The sequence below is a fragment of the Camponotus floridanus genome, unplaced genomic scaffold, assembly GCF_003227725.1.
Source record: "Camponotus floridanus strain SB8 unplaced genomic scaffold, Cflo_v7.5 scaffold49, whole genome shotgun sequence".
In the NCBI taxonomy this organism is placed as follows: Eukaryota; Metazoa; Arthropoda; class Insecta; order Hymenoptera; family Formicidae; genus Camponotus; species Camponotus floridanus.
In genome coordinates, this window is record NW_020229647.1 from 121,518 (window position 1) to 144,890 (window position 23,373).

Consider the following 23,373-nt stretch of genomic DNA (forward strand, 5'->3'; position numbering starts at 1 on the left):
TATGTATTAAATAAATTTTATGTGATGTGCGCCAAAGGAAAATCGATTCATCTTTAAACTATCGTGATGTACTATTAAGGGCAGATTGCGAATCGTTCTCTCAAATGGTGGATTATCGGCAGCAATTACATGTCAGACAAATACTCTACTTTCGACTCGGAGTGGATCCCTTCTGGCTGTCGTTCCGGTGTCGGCTATAATTCCGGAGAGTACCGTCGTTTATTGTTCGCGATAGCTCGGAAACAGAAGCGGGGCGCAAAAAGACGAAACGGGAATCGGCGGTACCCTGAAGAAAGGACGGCGGTCGCGCGAAACGGAGAGAAAGAGCAAAAAGAGAAAGCAGCCAGCGCGGCTTGTAGGAAAGCTCTTTCCTGGACGACGACGACGGGGAAGAGAGCTTTTTCCTCCTGGGCGCGGGGCCATGTATGGATTCCACGACCACCTACGAGACGACGCCGGCGTCGTCCTCTTCGTCGGCAAAAAGTAACGCGAAAGTAAGCCTATCGTGGGAGGCGTGGAACGCGGAGCTTTTCCCGAGTGTGTCTCGCCGACGAGCTTTCAGCGAGAGTGGGGCCACGCTTGCGCGTGGATGTTTCCGGCGAGAGGAGGAACGATAAAGAGGCCGCGGGAAGAGGAAGAGAGACGAGAGAGCTCTCTAGAATTTCGAGGGTAGGACGCGAACGCGGAGAGGGATGAAAACGTCGTCGGGGCAGGACATTCCAACACTCCTCTTCGAGGCCTGCGAAAGCGAGGATGTCTCATACGTGATCGTCGCTGTCGCGCGTTCGAAATATATTTTAGGTATTATTCATACAGCGATGTAAAAATTGCGCGCATCCCTTCGTATTACATCGTGTCGGATATATCGAGGCTGCTCTGTTTTTTTAATATTATATAATTATGGAATTATAAAAATCAATGGATATTGATGCTTTATGGATATGTATATCATAATATATTATGAAGCATCATATATAATAACAATTATACATTATTCTAATAATTAATAATTAATTTATACAAGAATAACAAGAAAGAATTATAGCCTAGACAAATTATTCATTATTTATCGTTATTAATGGTTGGATATTAATTCTCAATTTTTAATTAAATTCTTATAATACTAATTCTTTAATTTATTCAGCTTCTTCATTTATATACACCTTTAAAGGATTAATCTCATCGAGAGAGAGTTAATGAGATAGCCGGTTGCAAGTTAAATCATTAGGAAGCTTCGATCACACACAGTCGATTATCTTATACCGCGTCAAAATAAATATCGCAATTGTTCAAGGTAAAAAGAGCATCGCATTGAATACAGATCGTCCGTCAACATTATCCGTTATTTAAAGCGAATGATTTATGAAATTGATTGGAATCAAACAAAAGTCGCGTGGGCGTCGCGTGGAATGATCAAAGTGAGTAAGAGATTAATTTCATCGAAAGAGAGTTGTACATTTACTTTTACTTTTGTTTCGCTAGCCAATATAGGTTCAAAAATATTGATAACTACTGTTGGACGACAATAGAACGACAGCAAATCTGCTTGTGAAGGGAAAAAGTTGACGTGAATTAAAGAATTTATCGAATAATGCATTCGTCTTTTATTCCGCGATTTTTTTCAAATACGTTGATGAACCGTGTTTAGATATTAATGCAAAATTTCGAGTTATCGTCATAATATGAAGTATGTGTTATACAGTACGTATACATTAATAAATGGTTAGGCACTACAATTCTCACGCTAATTACAAAATCCGGATTTATATTGTGATAAATGGAAGGGAAATATATAAAATATATATGACGACGGAAAATTACTTATTTATTTTGATAGTATTATAATATACAATATACAGCTATAATTGACTGAACTATCTTTTAGTATCGGTTGTTGATATTTTTCTTTAATTACACGACCATATCAATATATGATTTAAATATGTTTGGCAAACGATAGTTTTTAATATTAATGCTTATTCTGATACTGATTTTTCTATGTCTCTATTGAGACAAAAAATATAAATATGCATGTATATTTTGGGATTAGGATGACCTACATCTTCTTATGGCTTGAAAAGAAAGGAAGTATCGTATGTTTGTATACAGGACACTCATTCTGCTCTTTATCTTTACATTGTGAAGCGGCATTTAATTGTCTCAGTTGCAAGGTACCGATACATTATTTCCGGATTACAAGACAGTTTTAGATTTCGCTTAAACGTGCTCGATTTTACCGCCATGTTTTCCTTTAGTTACGCTCGCGTCTATTCTCGCATTATTCGGTGTGAATTTGAGAGTAAATTTTCGATTTTTGCCTCCCTCTCTCATCATTTCGCATCTGGCCGACGCTCTATTCTCGGACAACTTTGGAAGGAAGCTGGAAGGAGTAAAAGTTGCCGACGGTTGGCGGAAAGAAAGATAGAGAGGCGAAGCGAGAAGAACTACTTCATTGGTGGAACTTAATTCACTTAATAGATTCTAAATGGAGTAACTCCGATCTGGCAAGACTCGGCCGTTTCTTAAGCGTCGGAATAAAAAGTTCTTGTCCCGGTGAGAACGGAGACAGCCGACGTACTTTAAAGATAGGCTACGATCAGCAAAGTGAAAGTGACCAACGGAAACAACTTTGAAAACGCGTCAAAAATAATTGGCATGATTATGACGGTTAAACAACTTGATTTTAGAGAGAATTCAGTTTAATATATATTTGAAATATTTTCGCGTATACTATAACAATCATATTTTTTTATCGTGAATTTTATTTCCAATTAAGATTTCATTCACATGACATGTAATGAGAGATAAATGGACCAGTATAGAAAGAAAAAGATCGCTATTAAATAAATTTAAATTTTATACATTATACAACTTTCCATCAGAACCATGCGTATGATGAACTACGAAGTTATGTGACATTCATACAAAATCGTTATAATCGCCACGGTCAGACAAGCAACAAAAAATGTATTTCACTTTAGTGTAAAGGACGAGGTATGTTAAAAAAATTAGGTGACAAACTAGATCGAATATTTGTTATATTACATACTTCCATAATTCCTGGCATCGGCAAACCGGCGAGGTTTGTCCGACGTTTGCTTTTGATGCTTTTGAGCTCGTTGAAGTGCCGGCTCGTGGTATTGGTGCAGGTTCGAGGGAGCTGGCCAAAGAGAAACGCATCGGTCTCCGGTAGCTAATTTATGACTTCGGAGGTGAATTTTGTGCAGGAAACACATCAAAGTTCAGTAGCGGTCAATGCAACTCACGCACATATACACGCGCGTGTACGGGGTGAGAAGAGGGTGGTATGTCTGCGCGAGAGAGAAAGAGAGATAGGTTAAAAGATGAGGGGGAGGTAGAAGAGAGAGGGAGAGGGAGCGAGAGAGAGAGAGAGAGAGAGAGCGAGTATGGAGCTTCACGGACGGTAAAGCAACCACGGGCCGCGCTCTAACTACGTTAAAAGTTTTAATATTAGTTTAGTCGACGGCCACGGTAGATTGAGACGTAATTCCAGGTAATACCACGGTTCTACGAGCTACTTCCAGCTAATACCGAACGAAACGCGTTCTACAAAGGACCCTCTAGTCCCTCCCCGCGCTCCTTAATCTGCATTAAACTCGACGTTCGGTAGCCCGCCGTCTACTCGTCGGCTGCGAACGAGTCCGCCATTCACGATCGTATGGTATCTTCGGTTTTTACGCGAGAGATCCAAAGAGCCGTCGATTCTCTCTCCCTCTGCCTCTCGATCGGCGGAATTCCGCGTTTTGGTAGCAGCGATTTCAGTAACACCATTGGAGAACACATTCGCTTTTTCAGTTGAACATTTCGTCACGTCGTTTGAAGCAAAAGCTATAAGATTTAAGGATATATAGTCAGCGCAATGCGGAGTATTTTTCGCTATAAAGTGAAATGAAAAGATAATAGATTAATGTTGAGATGTCCTCCTTCTCTTCTCTTTATTCTCTTCTCTCTCTAAAATCTCGTATTTTTCCTGGTTGCAAATCTTTATTTGTGAGATATTACGAAATAACGTTAGTGTGTTAAATCAGTACAGACAGCGATAATCATGTATATATATGAATAATTTACAATTTGCAACGAAATAGTTGAGATCAGTTACATTATATTTTATATTTGACAAGATAACTTTGGAACAGCTGATTTGAAAGCTCGCACGCTAGCGTAGCTTATTTAATTTGTTGGAAAAAACGAGGTTACGCGAGCTTGCAGTTAACGGACGACCAAAGAATATATTTTTGTGACTAGCACTAAAATTCTAATCGTATATAATTTTATATTTTTTTGTGAATTGTGTGTTGTTCTATTTGCCTGAAGAGATCACGGTAGCTTTCGTGATAAGTTGCATGATATCTTTTTATTATTTTTCTTTTTTTATCGATTATATGTGTCTATTTAACATCGCTAAACATCGCTCATTTTGACTGCGTACGTCGTGATTCTTTCCAAGATCACGGCGCGCCTGGTGCTGCAGTTTACGTGCACCTCCAGCAGAGAGATTTACCCTCGTTGCCGGTAATTGAGCGAGGCAAAGGGTCGCGCTTCCGAGTTCTCGTAATTTCTTGTCACACGACGGACGTTTTGGAGTGAAACGCGGGAAGGCGCACAGGGCGAGCGAGCGAGGGAATAGGAAAAAATGCACCTGCGACGGGTAATAATTTGTGCCGTCCAAGCTGCGACGGTGGTCCCTGGGTGAGGGATGACAGGGGCGGCGGGGGGAATGGCGCAGGGGGAGGGAGATTTGTGGAGAAAGGGGAAGAGGATGGAAAAGGAAATAACTCGGAGGTGGACCACGCGTTTTGCTTGGAACCTCGTCTCCGTACTAGCAAAATCGTACTACGCCCTATCTTTCTCCCCCCTTGCCCCCTTTTCCCCTTCTTCTTCTCTCTCCTCTCTTCCATTCTCGGTTGCTCTCCCTCCCCCTCGTCTCTCCTCGTTCTCTCCTCATCTCTCTATCTCTCTCTTTCTCTCTCTTTCCCTCAGAGACGAGTCGATGCGTGCGTACAAACACAAGCGAGAAAAGTTTTACTCTCACCAATACTGATGCACGTCCAACGTCGCACACCCAACCTTGTCTCTCTTTCGCTCTCCTCTCTTCTCACACTCGCTTCTCTCCTCCTCTCTAATCTAACTCCTCGCAAACGCGCACACAACCGCGTATCGGTGCTGTTCAACGTCGGCGGTCTCCTCCTCACCAATACCAGTTTGAAATCCTCCTCCGGCTCCTTCCACCTACCCCTCTTTCTGCTTCCTCCTCCTCCTCTTTCTCTTCCACCGCTGTCCTCCTCTTGACGGTGGTGTTGTACGACCTCTCGGGGTTGCTCGTGGAAAATCGGCGCTCTTCGTCGACGTCGCGGCGCGGACGGTTCGGACGGGCCTCGTAGGGCTGCCTAACGTCGATCACGGGTCTACGTCTTCTCTTTTGAGCTTCCTCGACGTGTCTTCCGGCTTCAGGATCGCGGAAAACCGAGAAGAGATCAAACGGTGAATTGTACGAGAGAAGTAATCTTTTGCGGTAATCACCAGCCCCCAGGAGGCTCCCGAAATTTGTACGATCATCGATTGACGTGCGAGATCTCCCGCTCATCAACGCAGAGTGAGTACTAAGAATCACTGTAAGTCTCTCTTGAACTTGGCGCAATCTCGAATCTCTCGCGAATTTCGGTAAAATTTCGAATTTATGTTTATCTTTCCGAGGAAATGTCGGGAAAGTCTCTTTTGAAATTTGTCAAATATTTTCATACTTTTGTAAATATTTAACAAATTGATAATGATAGAAAGAAATCTTCGTTTTATGCATATATATTTATATACGACGGAGGGAGATATAACACACACAAATTATAATTTTCCTTAATAATAAATATTTTTTTTTATCGTCAGCATAAAGTTTAAATTTAACTAATAACTTTATTTTTCATTTTTGTCTACGCAATATTTATAATATCAGGATACCGATTGCCGATTTACCACGTTAATACTTCTTCAATTTAGTCGACTCGCGATACTGTTTCTTTTGTATGAATATCAATTATTTTCTTTCTACTCCCCCTATAAAATAACGCAATCTCTGTGCTTTATGCTTTCTTCAATCAATTACTCGATATGTACTCGCACTGATCCTAATTCGCGTTGCTTCACCGACGCGTCTGGAAAACGAGAACGGCGTGACTTCGCGGCCTCGGCGGCAAATTTACAGGTAGGCTCGGAGGGGTGTGCGGGCGTGCACTTGGAATTTGGTTTTAGTCAAAGTTTCCAAGGTGAACCGGTTGTGCGCGAAGTACGCGCATCTGCGAGGGTATACACCTTACAAGGGGGGTGAAAGAGGATCGAGAGAGCGGAGGGGGTCTCTGTCGGGAACTTTGTTCTTGTTCTTGCGAGGAACTTCGGCCCACCTTCCTATGTTTCCCCTTGTCCCCCTTCCGTGCCCTCTCGCGTCTTCGTGCCATTGAACAAACTAGTCCGCTTCAACGATAGTTACTTCTTTCTTGTTACGCGGCTACCGAGTTTCGCGCCGACACGCCGCTTACGGAAGGTTGTGGTGAACTTGGTACCCTCCACGCTCTCTCTCTCTCTCTCTCTCACTCTCCATTTCGGCCGCGGGGGATCATCGGGATTCGGGGTTAACGACAGTTGGCTTGTCCGCATCGTCTTTCCGACGATGCAATTGACAAAGGCCAAGATATCAACGAATGTAGAGTTTGCCGATACAGCGGAATCAATGCTGTTTTCGGGCAATCATGGCGGAAATTTCTGTTAGATATCCGTGAAGGGTACTATAATAGTTTGTACCCTTTGTAATGAAAGTGATTGATAACTGGATATATCTTGGTGGACGCTTTATTTCCGAATCGTTACAAGAATTTTAGTTGCATTTTTCCATCACTTGGTAAATTTATATAACTTATAGCTAAATATCATAAAGAAAGATTTGAATTTTTTTAGCTTTAAAAAGGAATAAGATATAATTTATATATATTTAAAATATTGATTCTCTATTAAATTATTTCATAATCATTATTAATTAAAGATTCTTTCTGTATGCTATAACATTTATTATTTGTATTATTTTTCCAAGATATATAATTGTGTATATCAACAAAAAAGTTAAGAGAGCAAAAAATGTCCTTTAAAATTAATTTGTAGCAAGTCATGCGAAAATAGTCAATTGTTGTTATTCCTGATCTTTATATATTGGTTTCAAATCTTTAAGATTTTACACAGAATTTCCTGATATTATATAGCTATGCTGACGAAGACAAACATCTTAGCATTTATAAGAGAATCAAGCAACATGCTGTTCCTCCAGTCAGCCAGTTATCGTTACGGTATCAAAGAGAAACATTTATTGGCGAGCAGTTACTTAGTTCATCTCGAGAAAGTCATCAGAGAGTTTTGACGATTAAATTAGTTTTTAAGAATTCTTCGAGAAAGAGTGTCACTTTCGCGGTGAATGAGAGAGAAAGAGACAAAGGGGGAGAGATCGAGCTAAACGGGAAGGGGGAGAGGACACGAGAGGAGAAGAGAGAGAGAGAGAGAGAGAGAGAGAGAGAGAGAGAGAGAATGAGTGAGTTGGTAGGGGAATTGTTACCCGAAGTTTAAACTTGGTTGTCGACTGCCGTTAACAAGGTTTGCCATGGGGCTGGTTCAGTAGTGTCTAGGTCTCGGGGTGTGCCACATCTCGCGCCCAGAGACGCTCGTCTTCGTCGTATTCGAAATCGGTAAACCGGTCGATCACGCGATTTCGTTATTTTTCCGCTCGAGTATCGCGATACCGTCCTCGAACAAACGATTTCGCCGATAGCAGCGGCAATCGTTTCTGTTGACCTGGTCAAGAGACTCTCAGAGTGTGGAAAGATTGAAATTATAGTGATCGCGAAAGACTTATAAAGGAAACAAGCGTGAGATTCTGTTCAGATGCTGTACCAGAATCCATCTACAAATCGTGTATCATGTAGGTATTTTATAAATATTTAACATTATTTATATTTAAAAATATCTTATAAAAGTATCTAAATATTTAATCTACAGATTTGATTTGGAAATTTTTGAACATTGTTACTTTTGAATATTGTTAAAAGCATTAAAAGCACAGAAACACATCGTGAGAATAGTGATTGACAGACGCAGACGCAAGTGAATAATCAAAGCAAAGAATCAATTCGAAATATTTTATCTGATTTACACATTTTTATATTTTCTAATTTTATATTATTTTTTAATTATCCAATTTCCGCTATTTAAAAATAATTTAGATTTGAAATATATATTCGCAATTTTTACATTTAAGTAAATCATTTCTCGTTTATACTTGATATTATTATCAAAATTTTCCTTTCGATTTCGATATTTTGAGTTTTGTACATAATAGGGGTATAAAAATAAAAATAAAATATTCCCCAATACACATCGTATCGTAAACCCTTTTCGATCAAAGGATGAACCGGATATCACGATATCGAAACAATGCACTCGTTTCGATAATAAAGGTCGGTTAGAAGAAGATTCTAAAGTTAGATGCAGGGGTAGAATTTGGGCGGAAGAGTCGTAGCCCAGCGCGGCCACCGTGGTTAAAGCAACCCCGCGTTCGCTGATTATATCGATTTGAAGCCCACACCTAACGGAATTACGTCGAAAATTGCCTTAACCTCGCACAACCTTAAAGCCACACGGGAAGAGATTCGGCTGTTGCCGATTGAAGACACTTTGCGGTTTGCAAAATGATTAATTTATATATTATGATATTCTAAAAGATCAGCACAGATTTCTCTTTATTCTCTAATGTATAATAATTTATATTAAGAGACGAGAGAATTAAACATGTCAGGTTGAATGATTTGGCAATTATAAAGTAAATTATCAGCAGTTCAATTCTTGGTCTTAATTAGCCGAGGGAAATAAGAAGACAATTTAAATGACAATCAACGCGTTATATATTCACTTCTTCACTTTTCTATTACATTTATGATCAAGTAACGCAAGTTGGCGTGTGCATTACAACGCTAGCGCATATGACATTTATCATAAGCAACGTGTCACGGACGTGATTAATTGCTTAACGTCAGCAAGTTGAACCACGTACAGACGATGGCTTAATTAATGAATAATTAATTATACGTATATTTAGGTAATTTTCCCGCGGTCAATTATTTTAACTTTCTATTCACTTTACTTTTCATGACGATCATGATTGCAACTAGTTAGTTTTCAATTAAACCGCATAGAATATAAATCTTTTGCAGAATCGATGTAAAATTGAAGACAGATAATTTTAAACGATTCGTGCTATGGCGATGCCATTCTAACAATAATAACTCGCAATAATCTTTTTATCGTTGAGGTAAATGCACGTCGAAAATAATAATCGGTGCCGTCGGACGCTTAAATATTTAACCGCGACAATAATAAATAATTGAGACATTATCGAGAAAAAAAAGAGCAAACTCTTTTTTTATATATTTGCTGTGTTATTATGTCAACAACAATGAATGGCTGGTCAATTTATCAGTTTATCATGTTATTAATGTGAATAAATAACATATAATAATTATCACATAATTAACACGCAATAATTATCACAATTGTATTATAAAAATTTTATATTAAAATTTCATGTTATAGTTTGTGAGGGAATCTCTTCTAATGTATACATGTATTAATAATTTGTATATGATATTATAAGAGATAAATTTATGATGTTCTAAATTAAGTTTTTAGAAATAATAATTGTCTATGCATTTCTTCTCTTTTGAATTAAAACTTCTACCATTATAGACACTTTTGCGGCTCGATTTTGGCATTTTGCCCTGAAAACTGGTAGTATGACATATTCAATAAGTTTCTCAAGGTTTTATACAAGAAGAGTAATACTGAAATTGCTTCTTGATTTCAAATTTTATTGTAACATTTTCTCATATGAATTCCGTGCATCTCGCAATTCTTAAATTATTATTCTGAGATGATGAAAATATTAGTTCAATGATTATGTTTTCGATTTGAAGCTCAATTTCTTTGACAATTTTCGGTTATCCTGGCGAGTCCTCGGCGATATAAACCGTAGCCGGTGCTCGCACGCTAGCGTGATCCAATTTGTCGAAGAATGCGCTATCGCGGGTAACTGCGAGACGGTGCAAGAAGACGATGGAAAGGGTTAGATGGGGCCCGGGAGGGAGGAGCAGGGGGTGACAGAAGGACGACGGTGGCGATGAGGGACGCGAGATGCGGAGGGGGCAGGCAATTAATACGACGCGGAGGCATGCACGTCGGCAGGCAACGCCGAAGGCTCGCTTCATTAGGGCCCGAACGAAGGGTAGAAGGGTTGATTTTTACCTCGAAAATCTTCCTACCGTCGGCTCATTGGTTTCCAATTATCGAAATGCCGTCGCCTTAGGGCATTCTTGTCTTGCTCCCTTGTCTTCCATTTTCCCTTCTCAACGTTCGTTAAACCTTTATGATAATCGTTTGCAAGAGTGCGGTTCCATTTATTGAACAAACACGCCACCGATACTTGCATGTGTATGCAACAGAGTCATTTTACCTCGAGTTTGTTTGACTGCATCGCTCAATTGCAATCGATTGTACAGAGGCAGAAGGTTGATAGGTACATTGATGAAATCTGTTGCGAAATGTTTAGATATTGAGACATAATTTAGAGCGATTGAAAATTTTGGCGCATTACAAAAGAATATACAATTTTCCTCAGATATTATTCTTCTTAATTTACTGATCCTTGATTATTAAAAATGCTGCATGGCTTTTTTCACCGCTTCCTTTTTCTTTCATGTATTATTATCGATGAAATATAGCTACAGTTTACTGGGAATATATGTTGGTCATAGATTGTGATTTATGAGCAGATTATTTTGATTTAAGTTTTTAATCAATTTCCGCAAGAATAATGAAAGGCGAATGCACTTTGAAATAGCAAATATTTGATGAAGCTCGTTTTGAGTTGCTCAGCTTTAGAAACTTTATGGAAATTAAATTTTATCGCGAAAATATCATAATATACACACACATTTCATTTCATCAAATTAAATTTCATTATATTTACAAATATAGCTTTTGAAGCTCTATTGAATTACTTCTGCATTTATGCAAGGAAAAGTAGATTCTTCCATTTGATGGCTATCGTTATCTATTCTCGTTTCTCTTTTCTGCCTTGTCAATTCCGCGAGTGTAGAAAATAGCGTCGGTTCAATGACATCTCGCGAGAATCGGGCATTCTGCAGGGTCTGCGTTATTAAAGCCGTTGTACGTTCGAAACGAGAGGGAACCGAAAGCAGCTAAATGCCACATCGAGCATGGATCCCGGCATAGAAGACTCTTGCAGAATTTTCAAAATTCAACGCAGCCGAGACGAGGGGGGGGAAGGAAGGGAGAGAGTCCTCTACGTATGGAAAAAGGGGTTGGGGGAACGGGTGGGACTAGCGAGCCTGGGAATAAAGTCTCGAGATCAGAGTCACTGACGGCTCCAGGAGCCAGTAGGAATCTCGGAATCCCCACGTCGAGCTTCCGCACCTGTTTTCCGGTGCATCGAAAAAGAGGCGGGCGTTCTTACACGCGGCGACGGACCAGAGGTGAGGTAGCGCGAACGAGAAGAAGAAGAAGCGGCGTGGCGGAGAAGGCGGAAGAGAAGGTAGCCGCGAGGGTGTCGGGCGGAGGAAGATGAGGGAGAAGGAGGATGATGGAACAGGAGAAGGAGCGTGAGAAGCAAGAGGTAGAGGAGGAGGAACGGGAGGAGGACGACGACAACGACGAGGAGGATGACGAAGAAGAAGGACGAGGAGGAAAAGGAGAAGGAGGAGGAGGTAGAAGAGGACGAGAGGGATGGCCGGGGGTGACTAAGCGGGGATAGTCCAATCAGAGCCGAGTACGGGTGGGGCGGAACACTTGCACCCTCTCCCGCGCGTTACCTCCTGCGACCCTCCGCGGCCCTCCTGGTCCTCGGAATGCGCCGGAACCAGCGCTACCTCCGAGCAGGACCACCACCATCCCTATTCAACCCCCCTGCGACTCCTACTCCACCTTCACCTCCTCCCACGTAACCCTAGCCTTCTCCGGAACCCCCGCGGCTCCTCCTGGCGGCTGCCCAAGACAAGTGCCCGCGAGAGATTCTCACGGCATGAGCGGGGATCGTTACGTACCACCGACGGCGAGGATATCCACGGCCGAGAGGATCTCCACGACGATTTCCGCGCGTACGCGACCCTAAACGCTCTTTACGCACGCCACGCACGCATTCACGCACTCACGCAATGCCCGCCGCGGCTGGGAACGGCTGCGCTCGTTCGCCCTGTCATCAGGCCGCGATCGCCGAAGCGCTGTGATTAAGCGTCTTCGTTTTGGAAGAGACGATAACTCGTACCCTCAGACTCGCCGCAGTAAGTACACTTATCGGATACTTCACTTTCGATGCATCGATCACTAAGCATTTGTGACTGTTACTGTCTTCCTTTGATAATTCTTGTATTGCAAATTTTTTTAACTCTCTCTTACCATGTTTCAGTCTTAGTTCGAATTAAGAGATTTTAATAAATTCTCGGGAATAATATTTTTTTATAAGAAATTATCTTGTATACGTGATGCTATAAAATAACTATAAAATAATGATAAAAATATATTTATATATTCAATTGATTAAGTTTTAACATTATATTTTTTGTTCCATCAAGCAGTTGAAGTATACTTATGATGATTGAAATTTAGAAGAAACAATATTTAAGAGTAATCTGCTTATTTATCAAGTCTTAACTTACCTGGTTTCTTCGCAATTACTAATAATCTGAAAGAAATATATTATAATTGTGTATTACAGAATAAAATTATGGTATTTATAATATTTAAATTAAATCTGAACCGCGCCGTTAGTGCATTATTTTTAATGTAAAGAAACATGAATGAAATGTGTGGAGGATGGGTTGGAATAGTAAAGACGATTGTTTTGATTGTTTTTTTTTTATTTGGAGCTTCGATTTGTGTGGATTATTTCTTTTCACTACGTGGAATCAATCTGGAGGTGCTCGGCTGCGAAGGGTGGAAATAGTGTTTGCGCGTACGGTCGGATAAACACCTGTCTGCTGGTAGAAAGAGAGTAATCGGGTAGGGCCATAGATCGAGAAGGGAAGCGGCAACTGCGTGTGCACGGATTGCTCGACCGAAACGCGAGTGATTCGATCCTTTCTGAACCATTGCGTTCGATTTGTTTCGCTGAAATATCGTCGTTCAATTCCCGTCTAAGCAATACCATGAGATCTTGGATCGCCGATTTATGTCTCGTCAATAGTTTCCCAAATTAAATAGATCGTTCTTGCATCGTTTGTTTATCCCTGAACATCAAGAAGTATTCTCAGTGATTCTTCGCGAAAAATCAATTTAATATTAATTAAATAACAATACGTGGAGTCTTATTTCATATTAAGTGCTTTATTATTATCATTTTTCCGAAATAGAGATTTTATTTTAAAAAATGATTATATGCATAATTACTAATAACAATGAAAAATAAACTATTTAAGTGATTTGAATTAAACACCGGGGTTTTTTAAAACAGTACAAGATGCTTACGTATTGATATTGTTTTCTAATTTACATAAATTCACAAAAGAGTTTAAATATTTTTATAAGAGTAAATTTACATGATATTTAGAATTTCACGTTATTTTTATTAATTATACATAATAAAGGCATACAATATATGAAATATATGGTATATGTACACTAATACGTGTACATGCATTCGTGATAACATTCTTCGCGCTTTCGCATGGACAGAATATTCTTGTCAAAGTTAGTTACGTATCACGTAGGAGGACAAAATGGATAGAACGTGGAAATAGGGCGATGAGATTATCTCGACTAATATAGCGAATGGTTCGGAATGACTGCAATTATTTCGCGGCGCGTGTTCTCGGTACCGATTGGTCGAAACCATCTCGCAATAAAGGGAGCCAAAGATCTCGTTAGATACACATACCGTTTGTCATATTTCTGTACGTTGAAATAAATGAGAAGAGAAGCTTTACTAATGTTAGATTGCACAAAAATGTCGTAAACTTTTTAACATTTTAGACATGATATTTCTGTTTAAAGTTGCATAATAATTTCTGTTTTAAAGTTGCATAATAAACAGTTGCGCGTCCACAAGAAATTAATAAAACTTTTGAATCTTAATAAAGCAAATACGGTATAATAAACAAGGAAGACGTGTCAAGAAAGATTTGCAAAATGTTAAATATTTAATTATAACAAAAGATGACCGAGGAATGTAATTATTATAAGAGATAATCGATGTATATGTGCACATTTCAAAAATAATTATCCGTGACAATTTAAATCACATGGATTATATCGGTGGAAACGTTTCGAGTTCGCACGTCCCTTTATGCAACATTGTAGTGTCGGTTCTTAATGGCTCTTTATGGATCACGACGGACAGGCGTGTGTGTACATTTTCACGAGACAATGTAGACTATAGCTACGCAGAACTTACCAGAGAAGACGCTTTATCGTGCCGGCTCGCACGTATACATTTATATTTAAGAGGGAGGACGAAACTTTGCTGACAACATGGCCGACACGACTCTGAGCTTTTCTACTCGCCACTCCGTCTCTGTCCCTCTTTCTCTCTCTTTCTTTTTCTTTCTCTCTCTCTCTCTCGCTCTCTATTTCTCCTTTCGTCGCTTCTCTCTCGCAAGGACAGCCTTTATTCTATTCTCACCGTTTCTACGTCAGCAAGAACCGCCCACTTGCAACATGCTCCGCGAAGTAATTTTCGAGAAGAAAAAAATCGAGATCCGTATAAAAAGTCTAACTACTGCGACAACGTGTTCGTGGATTTTTCTCGGCGAAGAAATGCGATTTTGTACTTAAAATATACCTCTATCTAAAATATCTTGCGATATTATTTTGGAGTCATCGGATCTACAAATTTCTCATATGAAAATTTTTTAAATCGAAGAGCTTAAATAATGGCAATACAAGTAACGAGGAGTGGAATTACACAAAAAATAAGTTTAATGATTAAAGTCTTATATTACAGAGAAAGTACAGCGATCGTACATGAATATAAATACTTTTTAATGAGTAAGTCATTACATAAGAGTCATTATAAGTAAGTTGAAAGTAGAAGAATAAATTAGCTAGCAAAACTTCATTTAATATTCTATTTTATCAATTTAATTATCGTTAGATAAACATATTAAAGAAATTATTAGAAAGCCATTCAATCTTTATCACTTTAATAATATTTCTACATTTTTTTTAGAAATGCAGTGCTATTTATATTTTTTGCAGTATCTTAAGCAGTAATAGGAAAGAAAGATAGCTTTATACGAGATGCCGATTTGTAAATTGTGTTCTTTAGGGACGAGTTGCGAATCAACGAGTCGGCGATCGGCAGACTCGTGTCAAGCACGTCAAGCCATTTAAGCGCAAAGTCACGCGAAGGTGCGACCACGAAGCACGCAAACACGTCAACGCGGCATTTCCACGAGCTTTCGCTCGTATACCAGGTATTTGGTTAATCGGGAACGCGAAGGGATTACGCTGTTTGGGCGGCCGGCAAGAATAACAGTCCGTAGCCTCGATCCGACCAAATAGAATCGTATACACACACATACATGCACATTTCGTATGATGAGTTAAATTGAATCACGATCATCGCTCTCTAGTTTCTCCAAACGAATTTGCTGAAAAAAAAATGATACACGCATGTGATTTTTAATTAATTCTTATTATCGAGCATAAAATATATTTTTTACGGTTACACAAAAGAAAATATTATATTAATGATAGGAAGAATTATGTATAAAGAAGAGAATGAAATATAGAGGGATTAAAACTATCCGCAAAATAATTTACACGCATTTCTTTAATATTTTCTTTAACGTAACAATATAATTGTACAGTAAAAATGTATGATGGAAAACAAGGAGACGGCAAAAAATCGCGGATGTCTAGAACGAGCTTCTTACTACTCATCATTTTAAACGATATTATGATCTAAGGCGTCTTCGCTCAATCTCCCGCGGGTCTAATGTACGCAAAGCGGATTGGAGAATCAGAAGAGACTAGATCGCGAGAACCAGCGTCGTCTTAACGTTACCTTACAATGATCCGCTGCACATACCGGGCTCTCCATCCTCTTTCTTCCCGAGCCATCTTTGGCCTTTCTCGAAAGTGCCGCGAGAAAGCTACGAGGGCGAGAAAGAGAGAAGAGAAGGAGCGAGCGGAAACTTTTCTTGTGCAAAGTACCACGCGGACTGGCTCGAGGTTATGAAATTCTGATGGCTCATAAAATGTAAGAAAATTTACAGACTTTGCCATCTCTCTCTTCCTCTCTCTCTCTCTCTCTCTCTCTCTCTCTCTCTCTCTCTCTCTCTCTCTCTGTCTCTTTTCCTTTCTTGCTCTCTCTCTCTCTCGTCTTCTGCTTCTCTGTCTTCTAGCCTGCCGTCCTTTCGCGTTTTCCGTCGCTTCTCTCCTCGACCTGCCGTCGTCGGCGGCTTCGCGAGATGAACGGAAGAGAGCGAACGGAGGGAACGAGACGGCGTAAAGTTTAAAACTCGCGGCAATCGATTAGGAGTCTGGCAAAGGAGACCTCGCCAGAGGTTCGCCTTCGCTACCTTTCTCTCTTTCTATTTAAATCAACGCTTGTTTTTCAACGTTTTTTAATAAAATTGAACAACAAATGCTTCTTGTTGTTTGAGTTAAAATGTCAAATCTTAAAAAATGATTGATAACAAAATATCTGCTTTATATTTAAAAATACCTGTGAATTTTACGTACAAAGATAGTATGCAATTTATCTCAAGATATTGTTATTTTTTAAGCAAACATAAATTTACAAACTATTACTGAAAATCCTAGATAAACGACTAAAAATCGTTTTAAAGGAAGAATTACCAGGTCAATCTATAGCGATATTTCTGCTAACGGAAAGTTTAGAGATAAAATCAATATTTATTCGTAGGGAATGAGAGTCGCAATATAAATATACGATACTCGAGAGAACTTTACGGCGTTCGTAGCAAAAATGGCTGTATCCCTTCCGGAAACTACTTTCTCATCTATTAGAATGTTCTCTCACTCGTAGTCTGGACTGTAGGCAAAGCTTAATTAACAGCAAGCAAATGAATACATCCTGATCACTCGAAATTACGCTTTCAATCGTCCACAGGACGACTTTGAAACTATTTTCGTCAATCTTTATTCGTCTTTCATTTAACTGTAGAGATTGAGATGAACATAATTTTGCCCTCTTTCGGATGTATTCGTTCCCTTTAGAAGAAAATTTGATCAACATTCATAGACTATATTTTTGGAAAAATGTGTAAACACAGAAATAATTTGACGTATATTGATAGAGAACTTGAATTATACTTTATGGATCGGATTTTTATCGTATTTTATGTGCAATAATTAATTCAGAAAGCGACTGGAAATTTTCCAGCGGGGAGTTTCAAGGCAACGAGGCTCGCTCAGCGCTCGCCAATCTCGCGCGAATAATTATGTATAAAGGCGGCGACGACGGCGGCTGGCGTTAGCAATGTGGTAGTGACTCGCCGCTCAAAATACGTCTAAATATTAATGAGCTGTCCCTGCCTACGGCATAGCACCTTCGTCTGGGCCACGTTCACGCTCTCTTCAGATAGTGTCTACGAGCGCCGAACATGTCGAGAAGTGTATAAGCGTGAGCACAATGTGACACAAGTTTATAATTTTGTATCGGGACTATGCAAGAATTAGCGATCGATGCTCTCTTGCTTATGCGTTGCGAACAAAAGATGAGAAATATATTTTTTAGGGGTAGAATAATTTACTCATATTTGTATTCAGAAATTTTATTTTTGTCGAATTGCAATAACTTTGATATTTATTTTCTAAATCTTATCTCTTAAATACTTTAATTGCGATTATCCAAATAATTGCTAGAATGGACATTTTACTGTGATACAAGTGCTACACCTAGTGTATTCCTGTGTTGCATTCGGAGGCATTTTACAGGATTAGCACTTACTCCGACAGTGCTAATTCGCTTCTATCTTTCTTCGTCTCCCTTCTTTCTTCGCCTCGTTATTCTCGTTGTACCCTCTCTCTCTTTCTCACTCTCTTTCCTTATTCGGTACAGAATGGTCGGGGAGTAAAGAGGCTCTCGGCATAGGAACAACGAGATGAGGGCGCAAAAGGGTTGACAGGAAGAAGTTACCTGATAGTTAATACAAAGACTGTCATGTAAGATGCGCCGTCAAGCGGTAGTCGCCTTCTCCCTCCGCTCCTGCTATCTTACCTTCTCCCGCTCTTTATTTTGTTCTCTTCTATTTTCCCAGGGCTCCTTCTCTTCCTAGCTGGCAGATCCTTCGGGACGGCTAATTGTGAGTGACAGTCGCAACGGGTAACGGGAGAGGGATCAACGTCACTCTTGAGAACTTCTCAAAAGCCCCGTTGACGCTTCTTCTCATTTTCAAAGATCGCTATAGCGGTTGCATCCAAAAATTCTGCAGTTCTTATAATTTATGTAATTACTTGTGACAAGTATGATATGAAAATCGACGATGAAATAATTGTACGCTAAAGCAACTAGCAAGAATACTTGACTGAATGATAGAGGATTTATTTTTAAACATTAATGAGAGAAAAAGGAAGATTTTTTTGAAATTTTTAAAATTATTCTTTATACATTTTTATGCGTTTATGAATAAATTAATAAGATTTTTTAGTAGGAAATTTAATTCTTTTATTTTTTTTTATTAATTCTATGACTTTATTCTTAACATATTATATCAACTTTCATTTGCAATTTGAATATGATTGCGATCATATAATTACTGAAATATTCTAATTCTCTATTACGTCTTCATTTCTATCACATCTCAACTTAACAAGAAAGGCATTTCGTGAAACACGCATCTGGTCCCCCCATCGAAGTGAGATGCGACCAATCTCGAGTTTATCTACCTCGAGAAATACGCCGGTGACTATATTTACCATCTCTCGTAGGTACTTAATTTTGCTTTTGGAATGAAGTCCGGGGGGAGACGCTGTTGGATGGTGCCGGAAGGTGGGAAATGGCGTAGGTGTTACCGAAAGGTAAGAGTTGGTGCGGCCGGGACGTTGGTGTTGGTAGCACATTGAAATACCGGCGATATGCTCGAGGAGCGAGGCTGCAAGAAACTTCCGCCGAGTATTTTCCCGGGACTGTCTCTCACAATTAGAATACTCGGGGGGGAAAGCCAGCCTCGTAGTCGTAGATGTGAAATAACGTGCAGATAGATGCCTATTACCTTCGTCGATTTTTCGACAGAGAGGAGACGAAACTAAATGCAACCAAAATTTATCGCGCATGTAAACTTTGTAACTTTGAAAATCAGAAACTTAATGGATGCATGTAGGATTCAAATTCGATTCCGAATATGCCTTTTGACGCTTTTAAAACGTGTACGGCCTTGAGGGAAGTTACATATTTCTACGAATTATTAGAAACTTGTCAGCCTAATTTAAAATATAAAGTTATGCAGAATTTAATACATAATTCGAGGAAGGTCTTACATAATTTTATCTCCTAAATTCTTTTTACCGCAACGGTTGCCAATCAAGTCGACAGAGGAAAGTGCATTGCGATCGCGAAGGAATCGCGTGACGTGCAATTCGATGGTTCCGACCGACAGCTCTCTCGGAATAGTTGCTTATCGGCCGAGTGGTGAGCCGGTTGGGTGTGTGTCTTTAGAAAAGCATTAGTGTCCGGAATTAATTGATCGCGGAGAAGGGAAGCGGATACCTACGAGCTTACATACTCCTATCTCTCTCCCTCTCCTTCTCTTTCTCTTCGTCTCTCTTTCTCTCTCTTTCTCACTTCCCTGCTTCCTTGCCGTGCAGGGTGCAGGGTAATATCGGTACTAGTCTGTACCAGTCGATGAGCCACTCGCCGCGCTTCCCCTCTTCAGGGCTCCTCTTGCATCGTTCGTACACACGAGCGCGGCGCAACGATATAATCTGCTACTTCGTTCCTCGTGACTTTCCTCGCGAATTTTTCGCTATCAAAGTACCTTACAGCACGTATGAATTTCCTTAACATATTATCTATGATCTACGAACTCAGATATTAGGCAGAGAAATCTTTGATATAGTGGATTTAATTAAAAATACGAAATCTACGATGATGTGAAAACTAAAGACCTCAGATGCTGTAGTTTAGAAGAGATGTAGAATCTGTGAAATCTCTAATCTCTGAAATTCAGAATATCCAGTTGTTGAAATGAGTAGGAAACATGGCATTTTTACACCTGAATTTTTATATATTAAACAAATTCGTCCTAGTTTTTCCCTGATGCAAATTTTCAAAATCCGTTCAGTAGGACTAATTGAACATTGCGCAACTCTATTTCGATTATTTTTACGTATAAGAGACTCGCAGTATATTCTCTCTTGACGTCATTCTCGCGTTATCGCTGAGAATTCTCAATGCCAGAGGCGAACAGGCCGGTTAGAAGCGCTTGTTTGACGAGGTCGAGGGTTATTAAGCCGAGACTGCAGACCACATCAGAGCCAGCCAGAAAGGCCCTTTGGCATGTTTACCTAACCTGCAACCTTTTCCTATCCGCACATCTTATTTGTCTATTAAAATTTATGATGATCTAGAGAGACAACGATTCCATTAATCACATTTTTACATATTTCTATTGTACAAACGCGCGCAGAAGTTTCCTAGTGTTTGAATAATATATGTAAATATTATATTTAAATAGCACAAGAAGTCTTATCTATTATCAAGTATACGATCTAACATGCATTTATTAAAAGTTATAATTACAGTAATAAAAATGTGTTTGCTACACATATTAATTATTACTTGTACACTTTTGCATCGTGCATTCTCCCAATTATATTACAAGATCGGTACTTAATTGCAACTCTTATGTGCAGATCAATTAAAAGTTTTGTAACATTGCCTCAATACTTTAGCGTTATGTTACGGGGGAATTATTTCATCCTTGCGTACGTTAATAGAATTCATAGCTCATCAGAGCGACGATTTCTCTCATCATCGTTTACCATCTCAATCAGCAGAATCATTATTCGCTTGTATCGTTCGGAATCTACGCATCTGAACTTATTTAAAATTGCGCATCTCTCCGTCCGTCTAATTCAGCAATGGCCACCAACTATCCGAACATTTAGGCGCAATCACGAAACCAATTGGAATCGGTAAATATCGTCGGCGGCTGCAAAGGCAAGATTGCCGGTCGGGTGAGGGGTGGCCGGATATCGAGGTTCGCGGGGTTCGGGTGTGCAAGCGCTTAGGACTCTCGTAGTCGAGTTGATATCCGGCAGATATGTCCTTGAAGCATGCGAGCGTAATCGCGATCAGCCGCGACGCGGGGGTGGCAGATGTAAGACGGATAACGACGGATACGTTATATGCTTATACACGCTCACGTAAACGTTTCCACGCGCTTAGCGTAATGGATATGCGCGTTAGTATCACCCTCTCTCACCCCTTTCCCACCGACCCTTCTCCTCTCGTTCCCCCGCTCCGTCTTCCTCTCCCGCTCTTGCTTTCTCGTCGTGGATCTGTACGCGATCCGTCCCTCTGTACTCCGCGAATCTGCCTTTGGGCGCGATGCAGAAGCCGCGGGTTCCAAGATCCGACGTGATAAGTGGTTAAACGGCAGTAAGTAAATGTTATAACCATGCCGCGCACTGGTACGCTCCTCTCTCAAAGCCGGGATCGCGGAGGTTGAGTTACGAGGCCCCGAAACGGTAATACGCGGTACACCCAAGTGGCAGGGCGCATTATGAGATTGAGATTAAGCGCGATACGACGCTTGTCTCACGGATTCCTCGTTAACAAAAAAGGATCTTCGTCGCGATATCCTCGCTTCAATTTTATCGCGTATAATCAACGAGTAATAATGACGAAGGAATAAATTTCTCTCGCTTCTCTCGTCGTCCCGGACGAATATGATAAACCGTACCATCCAGGTCGACGGTGGATGCAAAATGACGCCAACGAAACGGCACGTGACTCGAAGATGCAAATTAGCTCGGGACCGTAAATGAAGTCGTTAGGAGATGTTGCTGTAAAACGTTGTTTGCCCGTCGTCTCGTTTTAGTTTTGTTCCGGCCACGGGGCGCACGCTATCGCGAACTGCATACTTACGATAATACGTGAAATTAATGATTATCGCGAGTCAACTGCGAAAGTTTTCCCGCGTTAATTTATAAACGTAATATATCGTTGGACCGCCGTGCTCCGCGTTATGGCTATTGCTGATGTCGCCGCGCGGTTATGAATCACGTCCTTTGACAGAACTAAACGGTACAGAGTCGCGTCCCCTTCTGCCTACCGCCTTTAACCGACGAAGGGGGTCTTCACCACCTAGACGAACTCCGGAACGCGAACGATATTGTTAACAACTCTGCTCGCCTTAAATTATGCCCGTCGGGTAATTACAGGGAGGCGCATGACATTCGTGCATGGGAATAATTAATTCTCGCGATTACGTTCGCCTTCTCTTCCTCTGTATCTCAACGCGTTCCACCGTATCCTCTGCGTATCGCAACTCGAGAAATATGAGAGAAACAAAGATTCTCAACGATACTTTCTCACTATTATTATTCTCTGTATTATTTTTTTTTCTGATTACAGGTAAATAACACGTCGTTTCAACAGAGTCGCATTTGGCAGAATACTTACTTACAACTTTCGAGCATTTTTCTGTCGACGAGTGGTAAGTCAAAAAAACACAATATCTATCTCGAATATAGTTATGCTAGCGAGACATTAATCAAATGTACTAATGCAATTAAAGAGCTCCGAAAATGAAATTAATTCAGGAGTTTATATTACTTTGGTATTAATTTTTTTTCGGATTTTTTAATATCAAATTTCAATATCAAAGGAGAGAATTGTTCTCTTTTATCTTCTTTAAAATTAGATTTATTCATAGTTTATTATACATATTTTTTTTTTCGTGCTATTAGTTGCACAAATTTTTCGATTAGTCTCACTAGCACAATCATTCTATTCATAAACAGAAAAGCGAACCTATTATGTAGAGAATTTAAACAGCGTCAATCGGGAGACCGTGAAAACGTGCGTTTTATCGATCGAAGATCCGTCAAAGTCCGATCATAATCTCGGCCTCGCGCGAGACGACGTCGATGCCCGTTCGCTTTTAAGGAGCACGAAAGTGGTCTCCGCTGTAAAGCCGACGGAAGGGCCAGGAGCCCGGGTCGGGAGTAAATTAGTAATTAGAAATCTGATACAGGTAAGGTAAGTCGGTGTTGTTTCGGCATCGCGTGGCTCTCTCCGCGTCGCGTGGACTCCTGGCGACAGGCACGGCCTCGCGTGACCCG

General features: G+C 40.2%; 1 protein-coding gene across 3 annotated transcripts in view; it reads left to right on the top strand.

The window, feature by feature from the left end:
* LOC105251450 (mucin-5AC) overlaps nt 1–23,373 on the top strand; it is a 283,388-nt gene that overhangs the window by 103,693 nt on the left and 156,322 nt on the right. The window contains exons 1-2 of one of the 3 annotated variants that reach the window (XM_025412184.1): nt 12,122–12,401; nt 22,664–22,745. The exons of the other annotated variants lie outside the window; for them this stretch is intronic. The gene's annotated coding sequence lies outside the window, so the exon portion shown is untranslated. Of the gene's footprint in view, nt 1–12,121; nt 12,402–22,663; nt 22,746–23,373 lie in introns of those variants that run through there. 3 annotated transcript variants of the gene reach the window in all.